The sequence below is a fragment of the Triticum urartu genome, chromosome 5 (assembly GCF_003073215.2).
Source record: "Triticum urartu cultivar G1812 chromosome 5, Tu2.1, whole genome shotgun sequence".
Lineage (NCBI taxonomy): Eukaryota > Viridiplantae > Streptophyta > Magnoliopsida > Poales > Poaceae > Triticum > Triticum urartu.
Window position 1 is genome coordinate 563,287,581 of NC_053026.1, and position 19,899 is coordinate 563,307,479.

General features: G+C 48.6%; 1 pseudogene; it reads left to right on the top strand.

Annotated features, from left to right (window-relative positions):
* Positions 1 to 9,401: 9,401 nt before the first annotated feature.
* On the top strand, positions 9,402 to 10,949 carry LOC125506592 (annotated as a pseudogene).
* The last annotated feature ends 8,950 nt before the right edge of the window (positions 10,950 to 19,899 follow it).

Below are 19,899 nucleotides of genomic sequence, written 5' to 3' on the forward strand. Positions count from 1 at the left end.
CTATCACGGCTGATTACCCAGGGTTAATCCCGGCATCCCAGGTAACAGAGAACGGAGTCTCGTCCCCTTGAGAAGGAATCCATTCTCACGCATTTCAGTTTTCCTGACAACGACCATGTTTGTTAGGGGAGGTTTCCGAGGCGGGAGGCCGAACCTGCGGCGGCTAGCCAACGAGGGGCCGCAGGGCCCCGTGGGGTAAAAGGAATGTAGTTCGGACTGAGACGCTGGCGCAAAGGTATAGCGCACCCTCTTTTTCCCTAGTGTTATTCCTTCAGGGCATATTAACGTTCGTGCTATCTACAGAACGAAGAGACCTCGCCTGACTATATCCGGAGAGGTTGCCAATCGCGCCTCCACCAGCCAGGCTCCAACGCCTGGCCCGGAAGCAGAAGCGAACACAAGGCGCGCACCAGATGCTCCTCCGACAGAGGATGCGGACAGGCTGTCTGCCACCAATTCCGAGGTGGAGAGTGCCATGAACCACAGGCATCGCCGGACAGTTCTTCGCGACGCTCGTTTCTCCCAAGAGGCATTAGATGCCTTCAATTCGGGAGATGCGTACCTCCGTGCCGCTCAAAATGGTTTAGCCAGAGCCGCGAAGCAATATGTAAAAGACATACAGGTAAGAAAATATTGGTATATATATATATACACCAGTAGCCCCCGAGACTTGAAACAGTCAGAGTAACTGATTTAAGGATCATTTGTTATGCAGGTTATTACGGAGAAGAATACCGTACTGTCCCATGAGCTGGAAGAGTGCAAAGCCCAACTGGAGGCCACACTAGCCACGGCAGGGGAGCCCAAAGAGACCCCCTCTGGTAAGATACACATCGAAAGATTAGTATTTTGCGAAGTGCGGCGTGGGTGTAAATCTGACAAATCATATTGCAGATGGCGCCAGACTGGATCCGGAGAGGCAACAACTCTTACGCCGGCTAAAGGCCGGTGAGAGTATGCTGACAAGGGTGAGGCGGGAGAAGAATGATCTTCAGGATGCCAACACCAAGCTGGACGTTGAACTTAAAGATGTTCGTGGCCAGCTGTCGGACTCTACTAAGGAGAATCAGCGGCTTCGACACGGCATATTTAGTAAGTGCTTAAGCGAATCTTTGAAAGAAAAGAGTTCGGCGAGGAAGTCAACTAACAGAGTAATGTCTGTAGGTATGCTAATGGGTCGTCCTGCAGAGGAGATGCCCGGTTCTACGGGTGACCTTCTTCCCGAGCTCTCGCAACTGCATGGGCGAGTTCGGCAGGCGATGCGAGGCATTGCCCAAGCCTTATGGCCTTCCCACTCCATGCCCGAGGGCCTTGGAGAGCTTTCGGAGAAGCTTAAGGGGGCTCGGCGGCGCTTCCGGTTGTGGAAGATATCGGCCTGCCGACAAGGCGCTAGGGAGGCCTGGACCATGGTGAAGACGCGGTACACGAAGTCTGACCCAAACCACATGGCCGAGGTCGGACCTGTGGGGCCTGACGGGAAGGACATCCCTGTAAGCTTAGTGTACGGCCAAGTAGAATTGGCCGCAAAGTATTCCCAGCAGGACTGTAAGTTAGACAGCCTGTTAGATGGTATACAAGAGGAATACAATCAGTCAGAGTGACTATGTAATTTTAATTGACATGTGTAATGCCTTCTAGCCGGATTGTAGATCGTTTGTCGTTGCTGACCTTTTCGCTTCAACCTCAGGACCTGACGGTCCGGAGTGTGTCCGAATACCCTACCGGTTATGTAAGAACCGGGGTATGCGTGGAGACCAGGTGTAGGGGTCATTAGTGCTTTATCAGACAAGTGCCCAACTAGTTGTGTTATATTACATGGTTAGTACGAAACATCTTTCAGAGAGAATAGTTCCGTTAGGGGTTCCTTTCTCTAGGAGGCATGCCCTAAAGTGCATGTCCGGACTACAAACGTAGGAAAATCATCTGGGGGCATATATATAAATAAGTAAAAAAGGTCATCTTTTAGTTCACCGACCAAATATTCCCTTAAGAATGCTAGCTTTCGGCTTCACCTAGTCTGAGGTACACATCCGGCTGATCCGGCAGTACCAATCATAGAGGTGCTCCCTTTACCACCTAGCCGAACAATCGGGAACGTAGGGGTAAGCACAGGAGCCAGGCAACCCAGCTTGGCCAAAACTTAAGTCATATCGATGCATATAATGGTGAAGAAAAGGTACATGCGGAAGTTTGACACATGTGGTGGGCGTGAAGCCCGTGTAAATAAGCTTCTGTTAAAGAAGCCCCCAGGTTTAATGAGCGCGAGTAGCACGTCACTTGAGGAGCCTTTAAGGGCTATAAAAGAAAAAAGGGGAAGGAGAGAAATGTAAGATAGAAAATGTAAAAAATGGACAGAGGAAGGAGACAAACACAGAGTCCGGCGCTAGGCATAGAATCTTCAGAGACGGGCTGCGTTCCATGGGTTCGGCTCGAGTCGGTTATCCGACGCTTCTCGCAGGCGGTATGCTCCACCAGTCAGGACTTGGTCGATTATGAAGGGACCTTCCCACTTGGGCTTCAGCTTGTCCTTTTTCTTGTCCGGCAGGCGTAGAACTAATTCACCAATGTTGTAGTTTTTGGCCCGCACTTCTCTGCTTTGATATCTTCGAGCCTGCTGTTGATAGAATGCAGAACGGGCTTTTGCCACGTCGCGCTCCTCCTCTAAGGTGTCCAAACTGTCCTGCCGATCGAGCTCGGCTTCCCTTTCTTCGTACATGCGCACTCGAGGTGAGTCATGAATTATGTCGCAGGGCAAGACTGCCTCTGCGCCGTACACCATAAAAATGGTGTGTATCTGGTGGTGCGATTCGGCGTGGTCCGCAGCCCCCAGAGTACGGAGTCGAGCTCCTCTACCCAGTGCGTGTTAGATTCCTTGAGGGACCGCACTAATCTGGGTTTGATGCCGCTCATGATGAGACCATTTGCACGTTCGACCTGACCGTTAGTTTGTGGGTGATAGACGGAAGCATAATCGAGCTTGATGCCCATGTTTTTGCACCAGAGTTTTACCTCATCGGCCGTAAAGTTCGTCCCGTTATCGGTGATGATGCTGTGGGAGACGCCATAACGGTGTACGACCCCGGATATAAAGTCTATCACAGGTCCGGATTCGGCCGTCTTAACAGGCTTGGCTTCTATCCATTTGGTGAACTTATCCACCATGACCAGTAAGTATTTTTTTCTTGCGGGTTCCGCCTTTAAGGGATCCCACCATGTCAAGCCCCCAAACCGCGAAAGGCCAAGTGATGGGGATAGTCTGGAGGGCGGTGGGTGGCATATGGCTTTGGTTTGCAAAAAGCTGGCAGCCGACGCATCGTTGGACCAAGTCCTGAGCGTCCGCCCGGGCCGTCGGCCAATAAAAGCCTATACGGAAGGCCTTGCTTACAAGGGACCGGGCTGCGGCGTGATGGCCACCGAGTCCGGCATGAATTTCAGCCAGCAAGTTCCGCCCTTCCTCTTCGGAGATGCACCTTTGAAGGACTCCGGTAGTGCTTTTCTTATAAAGTTCTCCCTCATGGACTTTATAGGCTTTAGATCGCCGCACTATACAGCGTGCCTCGTTTTGGTCCTCTGGGAGTTCCTGCCTAGTAAGGTAGGCTAGGAATGGTTCTGTCCATGGGGAGATAACGGCCATTAGTACGTGGGCTGAGGTTGTGATTTCATTGGCAGAGCCTCTGATTATGTCAGATTGTTCGGCATCGGACAGTGCGGTTGGGTCCGAGCTAATATTGCCATGTTCCCCTTCCCATACTACAGATGGCTTGAACAGCCTTTCCAGGAAGATGTTGGGGGGACCGCATCATGTTTTGCGCCGATGCGTGCCAGGACGTCTGCCGCCTGATTGTTTTCTCGGGCTATATGGTGAAATTCGAGCCCTTCAAACCGAGCTGAGATTTTGAGGACGGCATTGCGGTAAGCTTCCATTTTTGGATCCTTGGCATCGAAGTCTCCATTTATTTGGGATATCGCGAGGTTCGAATCCCCGCGCACCTCTAGGCGTTGAATGCCCATGGATACTGCCATCCGGAGACCATGTAAAAGGGCCTCATATTCGGCTGCATTGTTGGAGTCCGTGTACATAATCTGGAGTACATATTGAACTGTGTCTCCTATGGGGGACGTCAAAACGACGCCGGCCCCTAGTCCGGCCAACATTTTGGAACCGTCGAAGTGCATGATCCAGTTTGAATATGTGCCGTACTCTTTAGGGAGTTCGGCCTCCGTCCATTCTGCGACGAAGTCGGCCAAAACTTGCGACTTGATAGCTCGACGTGGCCTATAAGTTATGTCGAACGGGAGGAGCTCAATGGCCCATTTTGTAATCCGGCCCGTTGCGTCACGGTTGTTTATAATATCGTTGAGTGGTACTTTCCGATGCTACTGTGATTGAACACTCTTGAAAGTAGTGTCGTAGCTTCCGGGATGCCATGAATACCGCATATGCAATCTTTTGATAATGTGGGTACCGTGATTTGCATGGGGTGAGGACAGTGGACACGTAGTAAACCGGCTTTTGAAGGGGGAATTTGTGTCCGTCCATTTCCCGCTCGACGACGAGTACTGCGCTAACAACTTGATGGGTTGCTGCAATGTACAATAGCATTGGTTCGCCGATGTTTGGCGCGGCCAGGACAGGGTTTGTTGCCAATATGGATTTTATTTCCTCGAGTCCGGCCGTGGAGGCATCCGTCCACTCGAATTGTTCGGTGCGCTGAAGGAGGCGATAGAGGGGTAGCGCCTTTTCTCCCAAACGGGAGATAAAGCGGCTTAGAGCCGCCACGCATCCGGTTAATTTTTGTATTTGTTTGAGGTCCTTTGGGATATCCAATTGTGACAAAGCTTGGGTCTTGGATGGATTTGCTTCGATTCCTTTACCGGATACAATGAAGCCCAAGAGCTTTCTGGCTGGAACGCCGAAAACGCATTTTTCCGGATTTAGCTTGATGTCATATGCTCGGAGGTTGTCAAATGTAAGCCTCAAGTCGTCTACTAGAGATTCGACATGTCTTGTTTTTACGACCACATCATCCACGTATGCCTCTACTGTTTTGCCGATCTGGTTTGCCAGACATGTCTGAATCATGCGCTGATATGTTGCGCCGACGTTTTTGAGCCCGAAAGGCATTGTGTTGAAGCAGAATGGGCCGTATGGGGTGATGAATGCCATTGCGGCTTGGTCTGACTCGGCCATCTTGATTTGATGGTAACCGGAGTATGCGTCGAGGAAGCACAACGAATCGTGTCCTGCAGTGGCGTCGATAATTTGATCGATGCGGGGGAGGGGGAAGGGATCCTTTGGGCAAGCCTTGTTAAGGTCTTTGAAGTCAACGCACAGGCGCCAGGATTTGTCCTTCTTTGGTACCATCACCAAGTTTGCTAGCCAGTCTGGATGTTTTATGTCTCTGATGAATCCGGCCTCCAATAATTTGGCTAGCTCCTCTCCCATTGCCTGTCTCCTGGGCTCAGAGAAACGCCGAAGGGCTTGTTTGACATGTTTGAATCCTTTTAGGATATTTAAGCTGTGTTTGGCCAGCCTGCGTGGGATTCCTGGCATGTCTGAAGGGTGCCAGGCAAAAATCTCCCAGTTCTCTCGTAGGAATTCTCGCAGTGCGGCGTCCACATCGCGGTTTAATCGCGCCCCGATGGAAGCTGTTTTATTGGGGTCCATTGGATGGACCTGGAATTTGTCTATTTCATCCGCTGGTTTAAAGGAGGTGGACTTGGATCTTTTGTCAAGTATCACATCATCCCTATTTACCGTGGAGCGCAGCGTAGTCAGTTGCTCAACCGCTAGGGCTTCGGACAGTGCCTCAAGGGCCAATGCGGTTGTCTTGTTTTCGACGCGGAGTGCTATGTACGGATCACTAGTGAGAGTGATGATTCCGTTCGGCCCGGGCATCTTGAGCTTCATGTACCCATAATGGGGTATTGCTTGGAAGATTGTAAACGCTTCCCGTCCCAGCAGAGCGTGGTGTCCGCTACTGAACGGGGCCACTTGGAATGTGACCTCTTCGGACCTATAATTATCCGGCGTGCCGAACACCACATCTAGTGTGATTTTTCCTGTACAACGCGCTTCCCGACTGGGGATTATTCCTCTAAAGGTTGTGCTGCTTCGCTCAATGCGGTTCCAGTCTATTTCCATTTTTTGAAGGGTTTCCTCATAAATGAGGTTCAATCCGCTGCCTCCGTCCATGAGTACCTTGGTGAGGCGAAAGCCGTCCACTATAGGACTGAGTACCAATGCGGCTGGTGCTCGAGCTGTTCGGAATTTAGGTTCATCACTGGCATTAAAAGTAATAGCCGTGTCACTCCATGGGTTTATTGTTGCTACTTGATAGACTTCGGCGAGGCTGCGGAGTGTTCTTTTTCGCATATTATTTGATGCGAAAGTCTCGAAGACTGTTAAGACTGTACTGGAGTCCCTGAGGTGGCTTTCTGCGGCCTCCGGAATTAGGAGATCTTCGCCCCTTTTGGCCACCTGCCAGAGTATCCAACATGCTCTAAGGCTATGAGTTGGTGTGGCGTCCTCTGTACTATGAATTTTACAGGGCCCATTAAGCCATCCCTCCAGTACGGTTCCATGCCGTGTAGAGGTTTTTGGTTTTTTGGTTTTTAACCCGGGTGTCTGATGATGATGCACCCTTTTATTTCGGACGAGGTTTCTATTCAGGGCTGGATTGTCCCAAAATTTAGTTTCGGTTTCCCGGGCGCTTTCCATCGCACAGTACTTTTGTACTATGGTTGCCAAGTCAGCGAAGCGTGTAAGATCACGACGACCTGTGGCGTTGAGGATTCCCTTGTCCGTGCAATTATTGCAGAAGATTGAGATTGCGTCTTCCTCGCGGCAGTCCTTTATCCTGTTCATAACCAGGAGGAACCTTGCCCAGTAATGATGTACTGTTTCTTCGGGCTTTTGCCTGATTTGGGATAGATCGCTTATGTTTGGGTGGGTGGGTGGAATTAAATCCGGAACTTCACCCAATCTAAGACTCAGAGGCCAAGGAGTTTCCGAACTCTGAAGTTTGGATTCTTGGATGTTGTCCAGTGAATCTAGCCCGTTGCTTGATTCTAAGTTCAGGTCTTGAGTTACATCCTCCCCTCCGCGAGTATCCGGCTTGGAGGGATCGGGAATCCGGATGTAGCTAGTCCTTAAGATAGATGAAGAGTCGCCGTACTGTGCCTCTACCACGGCAACATGATGGGTGACTTGGGGAGAATTAATTTCTCTTAGATCGGGTTTAAACCCAACCTGGTCATAATCCGTAGTGACCCCCAAGGCGGCGATGCGATCCAAGAGCTCGTTTACGGAAGAGAGCTCCATCGGATCTAACTGCTCGACGAGTTCCGAGCTGACGTGGAGATTGCTTTTGATGACCCGAGAGGTCACCGTCTGCGCAACGGCCGAACAGGCGGTCATGAGAAAACCGCCTAGCCGGAGAGTTTGGCCGACAGCCAAGGCTCCCTTAGTAACGGCGCCGTCTTTAAAGACGGGAAGAGGCATCCTTCCTGATTGCGACGGCACAGAGGAACTCTCAATGAAAGCACCAATGTCGGTATCAAAACCGGCGGATCTCGGGTAGGGGGTCCCGAACTGTGCGTCTAGGCCGGATGGTAACAGGAGGCAAGGAACACGATGTTTTACCCAGGTTCGGGCCCTCTTGATGGAGGTAAAACCCTACGTCCTGCTTGATTAATATTGATGATATGGGTAGTACAAGAGTAGATCTACCACGAGATCAAGGAGGCTAAACCCTAGAAGCTAGCCTATGGTATGATTGTTGTATGATGATGTTGTCCTACGGACTAAAACCCTCCGGTTTATATAGACACCGGAGAGGGTTAGGGTTACACAAAGTCGGTTACAATGGTAGGAGATCTTGAATATCCGCATCGCCAAGCTTGCCTTCCACACCAAGGAAAGTCCCATCCGGACACGGGACGAAGTCTTCAATCTTGTATCTTCATAGTCCTGGAGTCCGGCCGAAGGTATAGTCCGGCTACCTGGACACCCCCTAATCCAGGACCCCCTCACCAACCTTCGCCCTCACCGTCCTCCATGTCCCACAGAAAATTCTCAAAGAGATCGACAGGTGTAGACGACGTTTCCTCTAGTGCCAGGACGACGAGGTTTCGGGCGCCAGCTGCAAGGTCAACTGGCCAGCGGTCTGCGCCTCGATGGAGCAAGGAGGCCTGGGCATCCCTGACCTACAGCGTTTTGGCAGAGCGCTACGGCTGCGCTGGCTCTGGATTGCATGGCACCACTCGGAGCGGCCTTGGGTGGGCACCGAGCTGCCTTGCGGCGGCGCGGACAAGGCGCTCTTCGCGGCCTCCACCAGCGTGGCGATCGGCGATGGGGCTCGGGCCTCTTTCTGGCTCTCTCCATGGATCGGCCAGGGCTGCCTCTCGCAGCAGTTCCCAAGGCTGTTCAGCTACTCGCGGCGCAAGAACAGATCGGTGCGGGAGGCCCTCAGCGACGACACGTGGATCCGCGACCTCGCCCGCGGCAACAACCGCCATCTCCTGCCGGACGTCCTCGCCCTTCATCGCCTGCTCCAGGGGACGGACGCGCAGCTGCAGCCAGGAGTGCCGGATGACCTGACGTGGAGTAAAGTGAGCTCAGGAAAGTACACAGCAAGGTCGGACTACCTGGTGCAGTTCTAGGGTAGAATGGCGACCCTCTTCGACCGTCTGGTTTGGAAAGCCTGGGCGCCGGGCAAAATCAAAATTTTTACCTGGTTGCTTCTCCAGGACCGGCTCTGGTGCAATGACAGACTCAAGCAGCGGGGCTGGACAAACACTTACTTCTGTCAACTCTGCGTCAGAAACCTGGAGTCGTCGCGCCACCTCTTTTGGAGCTGCCAAGAAACTGGACGAGTGTGGGCCTAGCTGGGACTGTGGCACGACTGCTCGGCTCTCACCCTGGCCGCGAGCTGGCGCCATGACAGCTCCACCGCAATCGTGCAAGGCATCCTGGAGAAGAGACCGCACCAATGGCGAAAGGGAGTGCGGACGTTGTGCTGGCTTGCTTGCTTGGAGATTTGGCAGGAGAGAAACAACAGCACCTTCAGGTAGCAACTGCCGTGCGTAGCCGGAATCATCAAACGCATACGAGACAACATCGAGTTATGGAGAACCACAGGAGCTGCATGCTTAGAGAGCCCCTTCGGGGACCCCCCCTTGAGAGATAAACCCACTTTTGTTTCTAGGGTTTTTGGCCGTGTATGGCACTCCCTAAACCCTAAAACTTCGATCCTAGGACCCTCACCACCATTGTTGTTTTTCCGTTGCTTTCTGCTATGATCAATGAAAACGCCAGCAATTGCTGGATCTTTCAAAAAAAAGAGGTGAACACCCTGCGCAGCCCTTTTTGACTCGGCAAGCGCTATAGCTAGGGCACCATGGAGAAGGCGGCGAGACGTCCAAGCAAGAAGGCTCGTACGATGTCTACCGACTCCGACGGCCTGGCGGCGCTCGCCCTCCGCCTCTCCAAAAAATTCTTAGGCGGCGAGGAGCACGAGGGCCAGAACATCATGTTCTCGCCGCTGTCCATCTACACCGCGTTGGGCCTCCTGACACCATGGACGAGATCCTAGCCGTGCTCGGCGGGACCTCGCGTGACGAGCTCGCGGGGGTCATGCGACTAGTGTCGAAGCATGCCCTCGCCGCCGACGATCCGTCCGGTCCGCTGGTCGTTGCGTCCGCGTGCAGCGTGTGGTGCCACAAAGATCTGGCGCTGAAGCCGGCCTACCGGAAGGCCGCCGTCAAGTCCTACAAGGCGGACGTACGCGCCGTCGACTTTGTGAAAAAGGTCAGTACAATACTTCTTCGGCGATGCCATCTCGATCTGTAAAAATATATTGAGATATCAAATAGAGTATATTTGTGGCTTTCAATTTCAAGTTTCAATGCTGATCCATCTCTCTCCTGCATGCAGCCGGAGGATGCGAGGAAGGAGATCAACAGGTGGGTCTCTAAGGCCACGAAGAAGCTCATCACCAACGTCTTACCACGGGGCTCAGTGCACCGCGACACTAGGCTCGTGCTCAGTTCACCAATGCCATCTACTTCAAGGGTATGTGGGAGAACGCCTTCAGCAAGAGCCGCACAAAAGACCACACGTTCCACCGCGGCACCGCCTCGACAGCAGCACCGTTCAGGTGCCATTCATGGACGGAAACAGACGCCACAAGTACCTGGTGTCCACATATGACGGGTTCAAGGTGCTTAAGCAATAATGCTAAACATATAAAGAGTTACACGTAATTACACGCTGACTAGAATTTTTTTCATCTACTAACCAATCATAAACTTGCCCCCCTGATTTTCAGGGGTTGGACCGCCTCCCCACCTATTGACCAATCAAATTAACCCTTTTTGTAAAACCTAGTAAATCGTTTGTACGTGTAGCATTGCTTAAGCTCCCCTGCAAGAAGGCGGCCAACAACGGCTCCACTTATTCGATGTGTGTCTTCCTCCCGACAGCGCGAGACGGGCTGTGTAGCCTTGCCGACGAGATGGCGACCGGTGGGCCAAGCTTCCTGTTCGACCACCTGCCGACTCAGTCTAGGAGCGTGACCAAGCTCTGGCTACCCAAGTTCAAGTTGTCCTTCTTCTGCAGCATGAAGAAAGTTCTGGAGATCTTGGGGCTCCGGGCGGCGTTCAGCGGGGAGGCCGATCTGTGTGACATGGTGGACAAGGACTCGGCCGGAAACGACGTGCCGCTGCGGGTAGAGGATGTGTTCCACAGGGCGGTTGTGGAAGTGAACGAGGAAGGCACCGAGGCGGCTGCATTCACCGCCGTCATGACCGTATTATATTGTTGGACACCTCCGTCCGTGCCTGTTGATTTTGTAGCAGACCATCCTTTTGCCTTCTACATAGTGGAGGAGGTGTCCCATACGGTGGTCTTTGCTGGTCATGTCCTTGACCCTTCTGAAACCGAGTGATAAAAGCTATCATGTGTCGAAGATAGATACAAAAGCTCGTTTTAATTGGCACCATAGATCTACCAGCAATGCTACATCTACAGGAGTTTTACGGGCTAGACTGGAGATGGGGTGTATTGATTGGTTGTTAAGATGAAACGGGGCCCACTCTGAAAATCAAAGGGGAACAGATTAGTGAGGGTAGAAGGTTAGTCCGTTAATTCTTGTAGAAGTTTTCTGTACGTCTAGCATTTTTGATAGATCTACTATGAAAAGTTTTCATCGTTTAATTTAGACAAGACAACTAATAGTCCAACCTATTCGGATATATGGTCATGCTCTTTTCATCATAATATTCGCAACATAAATGTTCTTACAAAAAACATGGATGTCTTCTGCATTGTTTATGAAATACTAGTATGTGTTTGCTGATGGAAAAATGTTGCGGGTGTTAGTTCTCTGGTTTCATCTTAATTCTCTCCACCGACCACTACCGGACTAACCCCCCTATGCCGTCGGCCTAGGTCTATGCCGACGGCCACCGTCGGCATACACCCGTCGGCGTAGATCTGGCACGGTGTCATCACAGGGCCTCTGTAGGGTGTGGTAAAAGTTTGGACGCATTTCGAGTAAGCCTCCCCTGAGGCCGCTTGTAAACCGCACTGTCTCCGAGCTAGTATTTGGGTATCGAGAGGTAACATGTCCAATTTGCGCAGGAAGTGCTAGTCATGTTTCTCCGTTGGCCTCGAAACTTCTCGTGCTCTAAGAGGGGGCAACCGCATGGCATGTGCCACGGTGTAACGCCCTGGACACATCCGCCGGTGGTCGTTACTCCTGGCGGGATCTAGACTGGCCCCACAGATCAATACTAGTCTTTTCTGCGCACTTTGTGCTCACTCGTGCGCACCCCGGAGCAACTTCCCGGTCGGTCACCCATCCGGAAACTACTCCAAGCTGAGCACGCTTAACTTTGGAGTTATGTCCGAATGGGCTCCCGAAAAAGAAAGAATTCCTTATTGATATGAGTAGCCTATCATCCCTAACAAGCCAGCTATCACACACAGCCTCGCATTTTTCGGGGACGCGTGCAATATTTGAGAAATTTATTGCTCTGCTATGGTTTCATCGCCGGAAATTGCAGATCAGCAAGGCGCCGAATGAAATTATGCCCGGTAGCGGCATGTGAAATCATTTGTGATATCCTTGTGGCATGCCTAGGGCTTGCACAGATGAGGGAGGAGTGTCATTTCCGACTGCAGCTCTCGATATGTGTGGCATTTTCAAGTGCCGCTCTAGGGACAAGGTAAACTAGATCTTAGGTTATATCCTTTACCGAGCATGACTCTCGGAAAAGGTGTAAACCCTAGATCTAGGTCTCGTACCTTTATCAAGAACCGCACCGACAGACTCTTGGTAAAGGTCAGCGAACACTTAACTCCGCCGCACGGTCTCTTCTCTCTCTTTTTCACCATGCCCCCAACACCCCACCGGCGCCCCTCCCCCCACCACCGAGTGGCCCCCCGTCCCACCGGCGCCCTCCCCCTCGGCCGGTCCCTCACCCCACCCCATCCCCCTCCCCGCCCCACTGCGCCCCCTGACCCCGCCGACACCCCCAACCCCGTCGGCACCATCTCCCCCTCTCAGTGAGTTGTGTCTCCCCCTCCCCGATCTTGTATGTATGCATGAATGTATGTATGGATGCATGGATTTTTATATGGATGCAAGGATTGATGGATGCGTGGATGTATGAACGTATATATGTATGTATTAATGCATGGATTGATGCATGGACTTTTTTGGTAGTAATTTTTTTTGTAGTTTTTTGTATATATCAATATATAGATGGATGGATGTATGTATGTATGCATGAATGCATACATGGATGCAAAGAAGGATGGATGAATGTAGATAATTATTAATTTTCTTGTATAGATAATTGTTGATGCATCTATTAGTTCATGTTGTTTGTATGGATGCTATGGATGCTATGGAGGTCACCTATGTTCCTCCTCTGTGATCTTTTCATAGTAGGAGGAACAAAGGAAGAGCGACCATCACCGATAGTCGATTGATACGTCTCCGTCGTATCTACTTTTCCAAACACTTTTGCCCTTGTTTTGGACTCTAATTTGCATGATTTGAATGGAACTAATCCAGACTGACGTTGTTTTCAGCAGAATTGCCATGGTGTTATTTTTGTGCAGAAATAAAAGTTCTCGGAATGAGCTGAAAATCAACGGAGATTATTTTTGGAATATATAAAAAATATTGGCGAAAGAATCAAGGCCAAGGGGCCCACACCCTGTCCATGCGGGTGGGGGCGCGCCCCCTGCCTCGTTGGCCCCCTGGTGCTCCACCGACCTCAACTCCAACTCCATATATTCGTGTTCGGGGAGAAAAAAATCAGGGAGAAGGATTCATCGCGTTTTATGATACGGGGCCGCCACCAAGCCCTAAACTCTCTCGGGAGGGCTGATCTGGAGTCCGTTCGGGGCTCCGGAGAGGGGGGGGGTCCATCGCCATCGTCATCGTCAACCTTCCTCCATCACCAATTTCATGATGCTCACCGCCGTGCGTGAGTAATTCCATCATAGGATTGCTGGACGGTGATGGGTTGGATGACATTTATCATGTAATTTAGTTAGTTTTGTTAGGGTTTGATCCCTAGTATCCATTATGTTCTGAGATTGATGTTGCTATGACTTTGCTATGCTTAATGCTTGTCACTAGGGCCCGAGTGCCATGATTTCGGATCTGAACCTATTATGTTTTCATGAATATATTTGAGTTCTTGATCCTATCTTGCAAGTCTATAGTCACCTATTATGTGTTATGACCCGTTAACCCTGAAGTGACAATAATCGGGATACTTATCGGTGATGACAATAGTTTGAGGGGTTCATGTTTTCACTAAGTGCTAATGCTTTGGTCCGGTACTCTATTAAAAGGAGGCCTTAATATCCCTTAGTTTCCATTAGGACCCCGCTGCCACGGGAGGGTAGGACAAAAGATGTCATGCAAGTTCTTTTCCATAAGCACGTATGACTATATTCGGAATAGATGCCTACATTACATTGATGAACTGGAGCTAGTTCTGTGTCACCCTAGGTTATAACTTTTACATGAGGAATTGCATCCAACATAATTCTCCATCACCGATCCAATGCCTACGAGCTTTTCATATATTGTTCTTCGCTTATTTACTTTTCCGTTGGTACTGTTACAATCACTATAAAACCAAAACTGCTACCATTACTTTTGCCACTGGTACCACTACTATCATATTACTTTGCTACTAAATACTTTGATGTAGATGTTAAGTTATTCAGGTTTGGTTGAATTGACAACTCAACTGCTAATACTTGAGAATATTCTTTGGCTCCCCTTGTGTCGAATCAATAAATTTGGGTTGAATACTCTACCCTCGAAAACGGTTGCGATCCCCTATACTTGTGGGTTATCAAGACTATTTTCTGGCGCCGTTGCAGGGGAGCATAGCTCTATTCTTTGAGTCACATGGTATTTATATCTGCTGATCACTATAAAGAACTTGAAAGATCAAAGAACCAAGATCTATCCCTCAAATACGACGGGAGGTAAGGAACTGCCATCACTACAAAAAAACACTTCCGTGATGATACGTGTTTGTGACAGTAGGTCGCATTTTCTGTCATGCATGTACATCCATGACGATTTTATGACAGAATCAAGATAGTCATACCTGTGCTGTCGTAGAAGTGTTCCATGACATTACCAAAATTATCATCACGGAAGTGTGCACGTCCATGACGATAAATCGCGCGTCATAGAAGTGCTTTCGTCAAGGGTGACCGACACGTGGCATCCACCGTAACGGAATGCCGTTAAGCTATCGGGTTGGGTTTTGGATCCGATAACCCGTTAACAGCCCCGACCAATAGGGATTTTCCATGTGTAAAATCATCATTGGCTGGAGGAAACACGTGTCAGCTCATCATTGGGAGAGATGTCATCCACTCATTGGACAGAAGGCGCCTATGATACGTCGACACGTGGCACGGCCCAACAGAGGCCCATTCCTGTGAAAAGGCCGGCCTGTTTGACTTGGTCCAAAGGTGGCGGGCCGGCCCATGGAAAGCCTGTTAACAGCCTGTTCGCATATAGCCCATTTACATCCCGCTAACCCAAGGCCCGTTATGCCCTATCCAAATTAGGCCCAGTAGCGTCATCTGGGCCATCCAATATGATTCCAGTCCCGTTTTCACTTCTGGCCCATGTATGGCCCATGACGTCTTTCGGCCCATATGAGGCCCTATGTAACTCTTGGCCTATTAACAACCCGTGGTGAAACTGGCCCGTAATGAACAGTGTATCACTTTACACCCATTAACGGCCTGTGGTGAAACTGGCACGTAATGAACAGTGTATCACTTTATACCCATTAACGGCTCGTTATTCCGTTGGGCCGTTTCCAGCCCATGTTATCTTTCGGCCTTCTCAGAGCCCATTTAGTCTTGGGCTCATTTCCAGCATTCGTTTACTTACGGCCCGTTACTATCATTTCCTGCTTGTGGGCCAAATTTAGCATGTGGTTACAGTCGGCCCGTTTGTGGTCCGTTAATACGTTGGGCCATTTTCATAGCGTCATCAAATACGGCCTATTAACAATGGCCCCTTATGGTCGGCCCATGAACGGACGATTCCAACTCTAGCCTGGTTACGGCCATAATGCGGCTTGTTATTGGCCCATGTTTGGCCAATCGATCATACGGCCCGTATAAGGCCCATTGATGATACGACCCGTAGAAGGCCCATTGTTTCTACGACCCGTAGAAAGCCTACTGTTTCTACGACCCGTAGAAGGCCCACTATTTCTACGGCTCGTAGGAGGCCCAGTGTTACTACAGTAAATATTAGCCCATGGTTATTGTGGCCTAGTTTTAAAAAATAGGTTATTGCAGCCACTAACAAACCGCGGAAAAAGAACTGCACTGACTACAAGCAAACAAATAGACAAGACAACAAGGAAATAAATAAGCAAGCAACTTATGCTAGGCTATCACGGCTATTACACATATTACATCCACTGGGCATCAAAGTTCGCCACCAGTGCAAATATAGGGAACAAAGCAGCATATAAACGCCGCAGCAAAACAAGTCCAGAACTGAAACCACTTCAGAAGAGTTCAAGAAACAATATCCTGGGTACCCATAATGCTGGCAAGATGCTTAGCAAGCTTATTAACTTTCTCTTGTTTGGCGCTTAAATCCTCCGGCGCTTGCTGTTGCACAAGAAAGTAAGCATCTGAATTCTGCAGGGACTTCCTCAGTCCTTCGGCTTCTTGCCGCAGCACAGCTGACTGATGCCTTTCAGCTTGTAGCTGAGACTGAAGAAGCCGAAGTGATTCAGGCAGCGAGTTCGAAGAGCTTGTGCCAGCGGTACTGGCCAGTAACTCGAACACTACATCAACGCAGAACTGTGGGGTTTTCTCACTGTCTACAAGATCGTTTTTATCACCTTTCTTGGAGACCAACAGGGCTGTCTCACTATCTTGAACCTTATCTGCATTACTTTCTCTACCATTGCATAGTGGGGTGCTCTTCTCCAATATTCTGTTTGCATACTACAAGAGAAACAAGCAGACACATCACAGGTTTAGCTTGTAGTATACGAAACTCATTTTGGTAAACCGGTTCAGTAGTAAGGTGGACAGGATAACAACATGAAACAAACATATATCTATGTACTATGGTCACTGTATTGTCCATATCATTCTAGTTTATGTTCCCTAATCAAGATAGAGACACAGTTCAACTCATATATTTTTAAGACACAGCAGCATAGACAGAATATAAGTGTGAGAAACTACACAGCATTGGCAGCACTTGTAATGTGCATCACATGGGAACATAACTGTTTATACAACCTAAACTAAAATCAACATAGAGCAAAAAGTTAGAACAGTAATCCAGTTAAAGAAATAGGTTTAAAACATACCTGTTGCGCCATTGGAGTTTCAATTGGATCCTTCGAATTCGAAAGTAGTTGGTATAGTAAATATAGTGATGCAACAGCAAAGGAGTATGGACCATAGCTACGGAATCTGACCTGAGAACAGTTGCTCTTTTGCTTTAAACGTGCAGTTTGGGTTAGCTGTGGTGGTCTTCATGCTTTGGGCACTGCTGTAGCTTTACAAACTGCTCGTGTGGGGGTAGTCTGTGGTGGACATGGTGCTTTGTCAACTATAAGTGGGTTACTATCCGCTGGGGTTGCGGTTAGATGGGTTGTAGCTGGTTCTCTGCCCAACGGTGTAAGTGTGCAATCTGGAAGAGTCTCGATTATGTGTGGTGGGGCTAGTTTGTGGGCCAGTACAACCATGGTTCTATCTGCATCGACGGGTAGCACTGTCTTTTGTGAAGAACGGGTTTTTGCTCCCTTAGATACTGCCATCACCCCCTCCAATTCAAATGGCTGATAAACAAGAAAAGAAATTGAACGTATAGACATTGTATGATAGACAAATGTGGTAATTCACATATATGTTGTCTAACCAAACATGATAGCATGACACAATTTCACATATATGATGCCTAACTAAACAGGATAGCATGACACAGTTTCAGATATATGATGGATAACTTAACAGGATATAATGGCATAATTCAACATATAATGAGTACCTAAACAGGGTGACATGACAAAACTATATGATGTGTTTCTAAAATAGGTTGGAATGAAATAATTCACATACATGTTGTCTAAGTATATAGGATGGCATGATATAATTGACATAATTGATTCATATACTAAGCAGCTGGCACTCGCATGTATGATCTCTAAACTAAGCAGATAGAATTCAATATTGTGCATATGATGTCTAAACTAAGCAATGCAAGACACCATATGCATCATATGAGAAATATAAACATTGCAACTTAGAGCATACACCTCAGGTGGGATATAGGACTGGTCATCTGTCTCTGAATCCTCCTCTGAGGAGCTCCCTGTATCCATCGAGATATATGCTTCAACAAGTACCATTGCCTGCTCTGAAGACCTTGTTTTCACTCCAGATTTTTCCATAACCGGCTCAAATGGCTGATACACATGAAGAGTAGTTCAATATACATAGATTATCGACAAATGGAATACGTAATGAAAAAAACGATGGCATGAGATAATTCACATATATGATGCCTGGCTACATGGCGGTGCATAATTCACATATATGATAACTGGCTGAAAAACATGGCATTGCATAATTCACATATCTGATATAGAAAGCAAACAGGAGGCATTCACACAAAGCATGTCTAATCTAAGCAGATGGCATGGCAATGCGAGACACCATATGCATGATATGAGCAATATAACCCAGCCAAGTTAGAGCATGCACCTCGGGGGGGGATACAACTTTTCATCTCTCTCTGAATCCTCCTCTGAGGAGCTATCTGTAACCAGCAAGAAATCTGCATCGACAGGTAGCACTGGCTGCTCAGAAGACCTTGTTTTCACTCCAGATTTTCCCATGACCAACTCAAATGGCTGATGCACAGGAAGAGTAGATGAATGTATAAACATTATTGACAAATTGGAATACATTATGGAAAAAATATGGCACGATACAATTCACATATACGATGACTGGCTAAACAGGATGGCATTGCATGATTCACGTATATGATGCCTGGCTAAAGAAGATGGCATTGCATAATTCCCATATACTCCCTCCGTTCCTAAATATTTGTCTTTTTAGAGATTTCAAATGGACTACCACATGCGGATGTATATAGACATATTTTAGAGTGTAGGTTCACTCATTTTGTTTCGTATGTAGTCACTTGTTAAAATCTCTAAAAAGACAAATATTTAGGAATGGTGGGAGTATGATATAGAAACCAAACAGGTGGCATTCACACAAAGCAAATCTAAACTAAGTTGATGACATATAAGATGTATAATGTAAGCAATGCAAGGCGCCATATGCATGATATGACCAACATCAGCATGCCAGGTTAGAGCAAACACCTCAGGTGGTAAACAGGCGTGGTCGGCTCCTTCTGAATCTCCATCTGAACAGTTATCTTCCTATGGAATACAATCTGGAAATGCACGAGGGGGGCACTTCTCCCACCATGGAGCGGCGTCTGCATGACATTATATTCGCACGCAACGGTCTTCTCTTTTCTCTACATGTTGGGTATGATTGTGTACAATATCGGACATGCATAATAAAAAAATAGTTAGATTTTGTAAGGCCTAAGGGGTGCATGCAAAAATCAAGACTGATGGTAGCAAACGAGTGGATGGATCCAAAACTAATGATAGCAGGTAGATTATAGCTTCAGTTTAAAAAGATAAACAATGGATCATCTATTGTTTGTTGCCCACCCAACATGAACCACATAGAAGACCCCAGATGAACCAGATAGTAGACAAATACTATTCATTGTTGGCTCGATGTGAGACTCATGTGCAATTCAAAACTCAAGATTGAACGATAAAGTAGCAGGTAATAATAACCGATGTATAACGTAAGCAAACACGAAAGACTGCGACCTCTCTTCCGGAACTGTGTAGTCCTCAGGTTCATCTGCTCAGTCGATGATGGTAATGCAGTTGGCGTGGCTGCCGGCAACGGGGAAGATGATCTGAGGCGGCGAAAGGAAGTCTGCAGGGGGGATCTCTGCTGCAGTGAATGCGTCTATCGATGGTGCACCTCAGGTGGGGTGGATGACGGCACGGCAGGAGCAGGACATAACACACAGAGTTTTCTTTGACGCCTATCTGAAAATGAAGTAAATCTGTAAGGGCTCCTTAGAATTGGAGGATTCTATAAACGCAGGGACAGGAAAAACACAGGAATAGGATAGGAATGCACGTGCAAAACAGAGCATTTGGAAACATAGGATTTCAGTCAACCTGGGTGTTTGGTTCACATGAATTGGAAGAACAGAGGAATGGAGAAACAAAGTGATGCGACGAGTGTAC